General features: G+C 38.5%; 1 long non-coding RNA gene across 1 annotated transcript; it reads left to right on the plus strand.

Annotated features, from left to right (window-relative positions):
- The first annotated feature begins 1,371 nt into the window (after positions 1–1,371).
- Positions 1,372–5,335, plus strand: LOC119889095. Its single transcript, XR_005441999.1, has 4 exons — positions 1,372–1,658; positions 1,951–2,041; positions 4,147–4,343; positions 4,752–5,335. It is a non-coding gene; the product is annotated as an uncharacterized LOC119889095 (long non-coding RNA).
- Positions 5,336–7,184: the final 1,849 nt, after the last annotated feature.

Consider the following 7,184-nt stretch of genomic DNA (forward strand, 5'->3'; position numbering starts at 1 on the left):
CACTGTTACACTGCTTACCTGCATCCTATTTCTAATTTAGCATATGCAGTAGACAAAGTTTTTTAATCACACCAATAATAATCTCTTCCAGGGGGTATTGTTACAAGACATTGCATATTAAAGCAATATGACACAGAAATTGAGGCAATTATTGTATTTGCTAGGACCCATTCAGATATTCCTAGCCTCTGTGATTGTGAGCCACAGCTTCACTACTAAATCCAGGAATGAAACACCACAGCGCACCCAACAAACCTTCAGTACAATTCACAATATTAATATCAATAATAAACGTAATATATATAACTCCTGGGGCATTAGCATGTGAAGAGAGGGGCTGAGGTTACAAAATGTATTGTCTAAAACTCTGCCCAAACTCTGCTCTCAGTTATTGCAGGCACAAGGGTTTCATGTGCTTCGTGTGTTTCCCCAAGTGTGGACACTACTAACAAGCTTACAAAGCAGTGTCCCTCAGTGGTGCTACATTATGGATCCATCGTTTGTGCTTTTCAGCGCCTCCAAAAGAGTGACGCTGAGAGAGGAGGACATGACGGTGGAAAAGATTTATAAAATATTTCAGGTATGGCAATCAAACGTTGCTTATTATTCTCACACAGTATCCCTCCCAAAGATACGTAACGTTAGCTAGCTAACTAAAGTTAATGAATGCTAGTTTGCTAGCATTATGTTTTGAATGTGTGACATTTGGTGAACTGTTAATTAACTGTGGCAGCTAACTTAGTTGGCAGCCGCATAGTGTTAGTTAGTGGTGATGTTGAAGTATTGTGTTGTACAGAGGGAGTGTTTCTATTATTTTTCCAACCCGTAATCGTGTCAATTAGGATAGGCTCAATGACATATAGGTTAAGTTATGTGTTTCTGTATCACCTGTAACTTTCTGTATTCTGTAACTTAAGGCAATACAGTTCAATAGCACCTCCATCCTCTAAAATGATCATACAGTTGCCTCTCTAAAACAGTTTCAACAAAAATTTATAACTTCATGACATAACTTTTGCATTATAATAACTGTACATGCTTTTTTTGCAGGACTTGCAGTTGTATTGGATTCCATTCATTTTAGCTTACGTTAGGTGAACCTAATAAACTAGCAACCGATAGTAGTGCTGGATTTATGCACCTAACGATAGTGGATACGGTTATTTAATTCCATTACCAGGATTTTGCCTAAATCTTACTTCTTTTTAGGTAACCAGCCAGAGCCACTGACAATACCAATGTGGCAGTTTTCCCTGGAGCAGAGGGCCACTTCAGTTCCTTCGAACCAGGCCAGTTTTGCTTCTCCTAGCTCAGCAAGTCCCTCAGTGCCACCCAGGGCTCAATCCCTGAAATACGTTAACATTTTTTTCCAATTTCCATGCCCTTGTCAATAGAATATAACTATAAATGTTCTCTTGTATGTTCAAAATTTTGAATGAACCTAAATTTAGTTGTTCTGAATTCCAGGACTGTCAGTCTGGGAGAAGTACAGAGTGGAAAGCTTGTGAACAGCAGAATGGTGGTTGTAAGATTTACTGAGCAGGAGGCCAGTGTCCCATCCATGATTGCCAAAGTAAAAGATGCCTTAGGAAGCGATGAACAACTCATCCTGACAAACCACAATGGAGTGGAAATATTGGACTCAGAAGGAACAAGAGGTGCTTCATTTGAACAATTTTATTTACCATCTCAAATTATAGTTTAGGTAACCTTGTGTCTTGAAAATGTACTGTGACAATAGCATGAACTTTTAAGCTGCTTCACAGCTAAGTGGCAAATATATTGGGCCATTAATTGTCACGTCAACATTTATAAAGTCTCATATTTTAAACTGAAGCCATAAACAATGTCAAACCTTTGCCATTTCAGATAAACACTAAATGAATATGCATTCACATGTCTTCAAGAGTGAGCTCTTATTCATACAGACTATATTTTGTACTCAATTAGGCACCTTTTATTGGAAGCAGAACTCGCGAAAAATCATGGCTGTACCAGAGGTTGATTTCCAAGCTGTACAACAAAAGAGGCGAAGAATCTCGTAAGTCGGACTACCAGTGGCTTCTGTTACACCCCCTCAGTTTTTCCTTCTGACATCACGCACTGTAAAAGGCTAAGCATGGCCTGAATTAAAGAGCAGAGCTGGTCTGGTACAACATATTCAAAGAGACTACATGAAAGCACCTAAAATAATGGCACATTTCACCATCGTCTGAAACACTGCCATGTTTATCTGAGTCTTTTCTTTGATACAACTATATCTCCTACAATTGGACAGCTTCAGTCAATGGACACTTTATGCAATATTTGATTGGCACAAAAGCCATTGTTTCTTTGTCCATAATCAATCTGAATATAATGGCATGTCACATCATTTGCGTACATTAACAGTTTCTAATTATTTACATTTTCATTTAGCTGACGCTTTTATCCAAAGCGACTTACAATTGCTATACATGTCAGAGGTCGCACGCCTCTCCCACACCAAAGGCAAGCATCTTATCTATGTGCCATCACCACCCCCTATTTAATATATACAGGTGCTGGTCATATAATTTGAATATCATCAAAAAGTTGATTTATTTCAGTAATTCCATATATACATTCATTCCACACAGACTGATATATTTAAAGTGTTCATTCCTTTTAATTTTGATGATTATAACTGACAACTAATGAAAACCCCAAAATCAGTATCTCAGAAAATTTGATTATTGTGAAAAGGTTCAATATTGAAGACACCTGGTGCCACACTCTAATCAGCTAATTAACTCAAAACACCTGAAGGCCTTTAAATGGTCTCTCAGTCTAGTTCTGTAGGCTACACAATCATGGGGAAGACTGCTGACTTGACAGCTGTCCAAAAGACGACCATTGACACCTTGCACAAGGAGGGCAAGACACAAAAGGTCATTGTTAAAGAGGCTGGCTGTTCACAGAGCTCTGTGTCCAAGCACATTAATAGAGAGGCGAAGGGAAGGAAATGATGTGGTAGAAAAAGTGTACGAGCAATAGGGATAACCGCACCCTGGAGAGGATTGTGAAACAAAAGTCATTCAAAAATGTGGGGGAGATTCACAAAGAGTGGACCGCAGCTGGAGTCAGTGCTTCAAAAACCACCACGCACAGACGTATACAAGACATGGGTTTCAGCTGTCGCATTCCTTGTGTCAAGACACTCTTGAACAAGACAGCGTCAGAAGCGTCTCGCTTGGGCTAAAGACAAAAAGGACTGGACTGCTGCTGAGTGGTCCAAAGTTATGTTCTCTGATGAAAGTAAATTTTGCATTTCCTTTGGAAATCAAGGTCCCAGAGTCTGGAGGAAGAGAAGAGAGGCACAGAATCCATGTTGCTTGAAGTCCAGTGTAAAGTTTCCACAGTCAGTGATGGTTTGGGGTGCCATGTCATCTGCTGGTGTTGGTCCACTGTGTTTTCTGAGGTCCAAGGTCAACGCAGCCGTCTACCAGGAAGTTTTAGAGCACTTCATGCTTCCTGCTGCTGACCAACTTTATGGAGATGCAGATTTTATTTTCCAACAGGACTTGGCACCTGCACACAGTGCCAAAGCTACCAGTACCTGGTTTAAGGACCATGGTATCCCTGTTCTTAATTGGCCAGCAAACTCACCTGACCTTAACCCTATAGAAAATCTATGGGGTATTGTGAAGATGAAGGTGCGATACGCCAGACCCAACAATGCAGAAGAGCTGAAGGCCACTATCAGAGCAAAGTGGACTCTCATAACACCTGAGCAGTGCCACAGACTGATCGACTCCATGCCACGCCGCATTGCTGCAGTAATTCAGGCAAAAGGAGCCCCAACTAAGTACTGAGTGCTGTACATGCTCATACTTTTCATGTTCATACTTTTCAGTTGGCCAACATTTCTAAAAATCCTTTTTTTGTATTGGTCTCAAGTAATATTCTAATTTTCAGAGATACTGAATTTGGGATTTTCATTAGTTGTCAGTTTTAATCATCATAATTAAATGAAATAAACATTTCAAATATATCAGTCTGTGTGGAATGAATGAATATAATATCCAAGTTTCACTTTTTGAATGGAATTACTGAAATAAATCAACTTTTTGATGATATTCTAATTATATGACCAGCACCTGTACATGTGACGTTTCTCTTTCACAGACGCAGAGATGATGAGGGTGGACTGGACAGTATGTTCGAGAAGATCTAGGAGCTTGTCCTGGCTGCTCAGGGTTTGTCTGAGGTGACAACTGCCATTCAGGGACTCTGGTTCATCGAAACGGGAACACAACATTAGTACTGACCGAAAAAAAAGTCCCGGAATGTTAGGGATACATTCACTTGTCTAGTTTGCAGAGGTAAGTCAAAAAATAATGTATTCACCCTGACAAACATATTGTTGTTGTTTGGTGGAATTTATGATGTAGTGGTCATTTAAAAGCTTAAGTGTCCTGCTCCTGGTTTTCTTTGTATAGCCAATTGAGATTAAGGAAGCCAATCCGTAAAAACAGAGCCATTCCCTAAGCATACTTCAGGAATTTACATCTGTGATGTTAAGTGGTACGGGGTGTGCTTGGAGCATCTGTAGACAGAGAAAAGGAATTTGTTAATTCTCATTGAACTTATGCCATACATAGACTCAGTTACATAAAGGATGCTTTTTTATACACTGTCTGACATTCAATTGGAAAATATTTTTCATTCTTCATCTAGTATATCTTGTACTGTGTTTTCAGACCTCTAATATTTATTTCTTACACTGACAGGAATCATAGAAGATCCAGTATTTGCAGCATGCTGTGGAAGTTTGGTCGGATGCAGATCCTGCACTACTGTGTGGCTTCAGAATTCCTCAAAGTGTCTAGCAGATGATTTTTCCATCAACATTCACAGAGTCACTGGCCTTTCTGGTGTAGTAAATGTCATGAGAGAGCTGGCACGCGAAGAGTAAATGCTGCTTTTCTGCTTGCCACCAATCCTTACTTGTCAGTGTTATATCATTTTATAAATACTTATTGATATTGAGGATTGATATTTTTACGTTGCATCAATGTTCTTAGCTCTGGAGTATTAAGAGCTAGAAAATGTAACGATGTTTTATGTTACATCATTGTTCCCACCTCACAGTAGTTTTATAAGAGCTAGTAGGCCTAAATGTGGCAAGATGTTTTTATGCTACATTATTGTTCTCAGCCCACAGTGATTTTATAAGAGCTAGTAGGTCTAAATGTGGCAATATGTTGTGACAGGCTCTTCTGTGGAGATTTGCTAAGCTAGACTTACTTTGTTTACACAATTTATGTGTCTCTGATTATTCTTTCTGTACAAAAGCAAAATAAATATATTTTTTCTAAATAAAACAACCCTGTGAATAATGTCTAATATGGATACAATGACAGTAAAATTATTTATTAATGGTAGCAAAATAGGCAGTTGACATTTTTATAGTGACTATCAGGGTATACTTACACCCTCTACTGTTGTAGTAGTAACTACATAATGGTGTCCACAGACACAGATGTCCAGCAATCCATTACAAGGCTCCTCACAATCCAGTGCACATGAAATTAGGAACAAGTCTTTGTTACATCAATGAGGTAGATCAAGGCCTCTTTGAAGGGAGCATAGTTGTAATTGACAGCAATGTCAAAAACAATTGAAAGGTCGGGGTAATAATGTGCAAAGTGCTGCTCTGGTCTCACTTTATCTGCCTCAGACAGAAAGGGGTCACTTCCGAATGAAGATACTCTGGTGAGGATCCCATGTCCCTGTCATACATGTCAGCTACAACTGTGGCATCTGGTAGAAGATCGGTTGAGATTTTTCTTGGTGTTCCAGTCCCTGCTAGGTGATTTGGTATCCCTCTCTCTTTAACAACACAAGAAATGTTTGTTGTGATGTTCAATGATAAAACACTAGATGTGCAGGACCTTGTCAGACTGTCCTCCATATCTATTGCTTCCTGATCTTGTAGCTGGGTGAGGGCCTCCTTTAGTGGATAATTCACTCTGCTGTTCATTTCTGGCCACATCCTTTCCACTGTGTGATTTGTGTTTTTTTTTTTTTTTTTTAAGGAGATGATAGAGGTCTGTTAACAGTGTGTTTCTATGTTATTAACAGTTGGGAACTAGTGAATAGACTAAGAATAACCTTGTTGTGTAAAATCCCCAAGACCACACAGTGTTGAAAACATAAGAAAAAGTTATGTATTCAAAATCCTAGAAAGTATTATCTGAAGTACTGATTGTAACCACTCTTGACAATTGGCCCCGGTTATTGGTATATTTGAAATTATTAGATTACTCATTATGTAGTCGAGTATAAAGTAGCAAGACATGGATATGCTAAGTACAGGTTCCTCAGACTTGTACTTAATTTGCTCAACCCCTCAGCCTGTTTTTATTTTCCATTTAAATCTTTTAATCCTGATTGTACATTGTACTGTAACTTTTATTATTTTTAATGTGTATTTTTTCAATTTCCCTATGTTGCTTTTAAACTTTTTTATATTTCCCTGTTGCTTTTATGTTTTATGTAAAGCACTTTGAATTACCTTGTTGTTGAAATGTGCTATACAAATAAACTTGCCTTGCCTTGCCTTAAGTGCATTACATGGCTTAGTTAGTATACTTAGTTATTTTTCACCAATGGTGTAATGTAGATGCAGATGGTTGACATTACCCTTGTTGACTGTGTTTGGAGGTATGGCTGTCTTTGCTGGTTGTGTCTATATTCTGACCGCCTCTCTTGCATGTAGAGACACAACTCTTTGCCATGATCCACACGAAGTTGATCCCAAATTCCATAATGTGTTACTGCAGGTCTACATAAACACATGTGAAATTATTAATATTATTACAATTTACAAAATATGTTTGATCAAACATAACATACAACACTGACCTGTACACCTCTTCATAGATTGTTTTTTGCAGGCATAGTTGCATTTGCAACAATTTTCTTGCTGTATCCATCTACAGCAATCACATGAGTCACTCCAAACATGACCAATTTTTAATTTTGGTCCATGTGCATCTTGTGTCTCATATACTCAGCATTATATGGGATTGGGTTAAAGTTACGGGAACCATATGCAAGCAAGAAAATATATTAGTCAGCATTAGATATAGGCTAGGTATTATTAGGTATACATGTGCATGGTATAGGCTACATGGTCAGAAAGGTCTGCCAGCAGACCT

This window comes from Micropterus salmoides, unplaced genomic scaffold (genome assembly GCF_014851395.1).
Source record: "Micropterus salmoides isolate LMB-PRFRI ecotype aquatic unplaced genomic scaffold, ASM1485139v1 Ms_hic_scaffold_5, whole genome shotgun sequence".
Taxonomy (NCBI): Eukaryota; Metazoa; Chordata; class Actinopteri; order Centrarchiformes; family Centrarchidae; genus Micropterus; species Micropterus salmoides.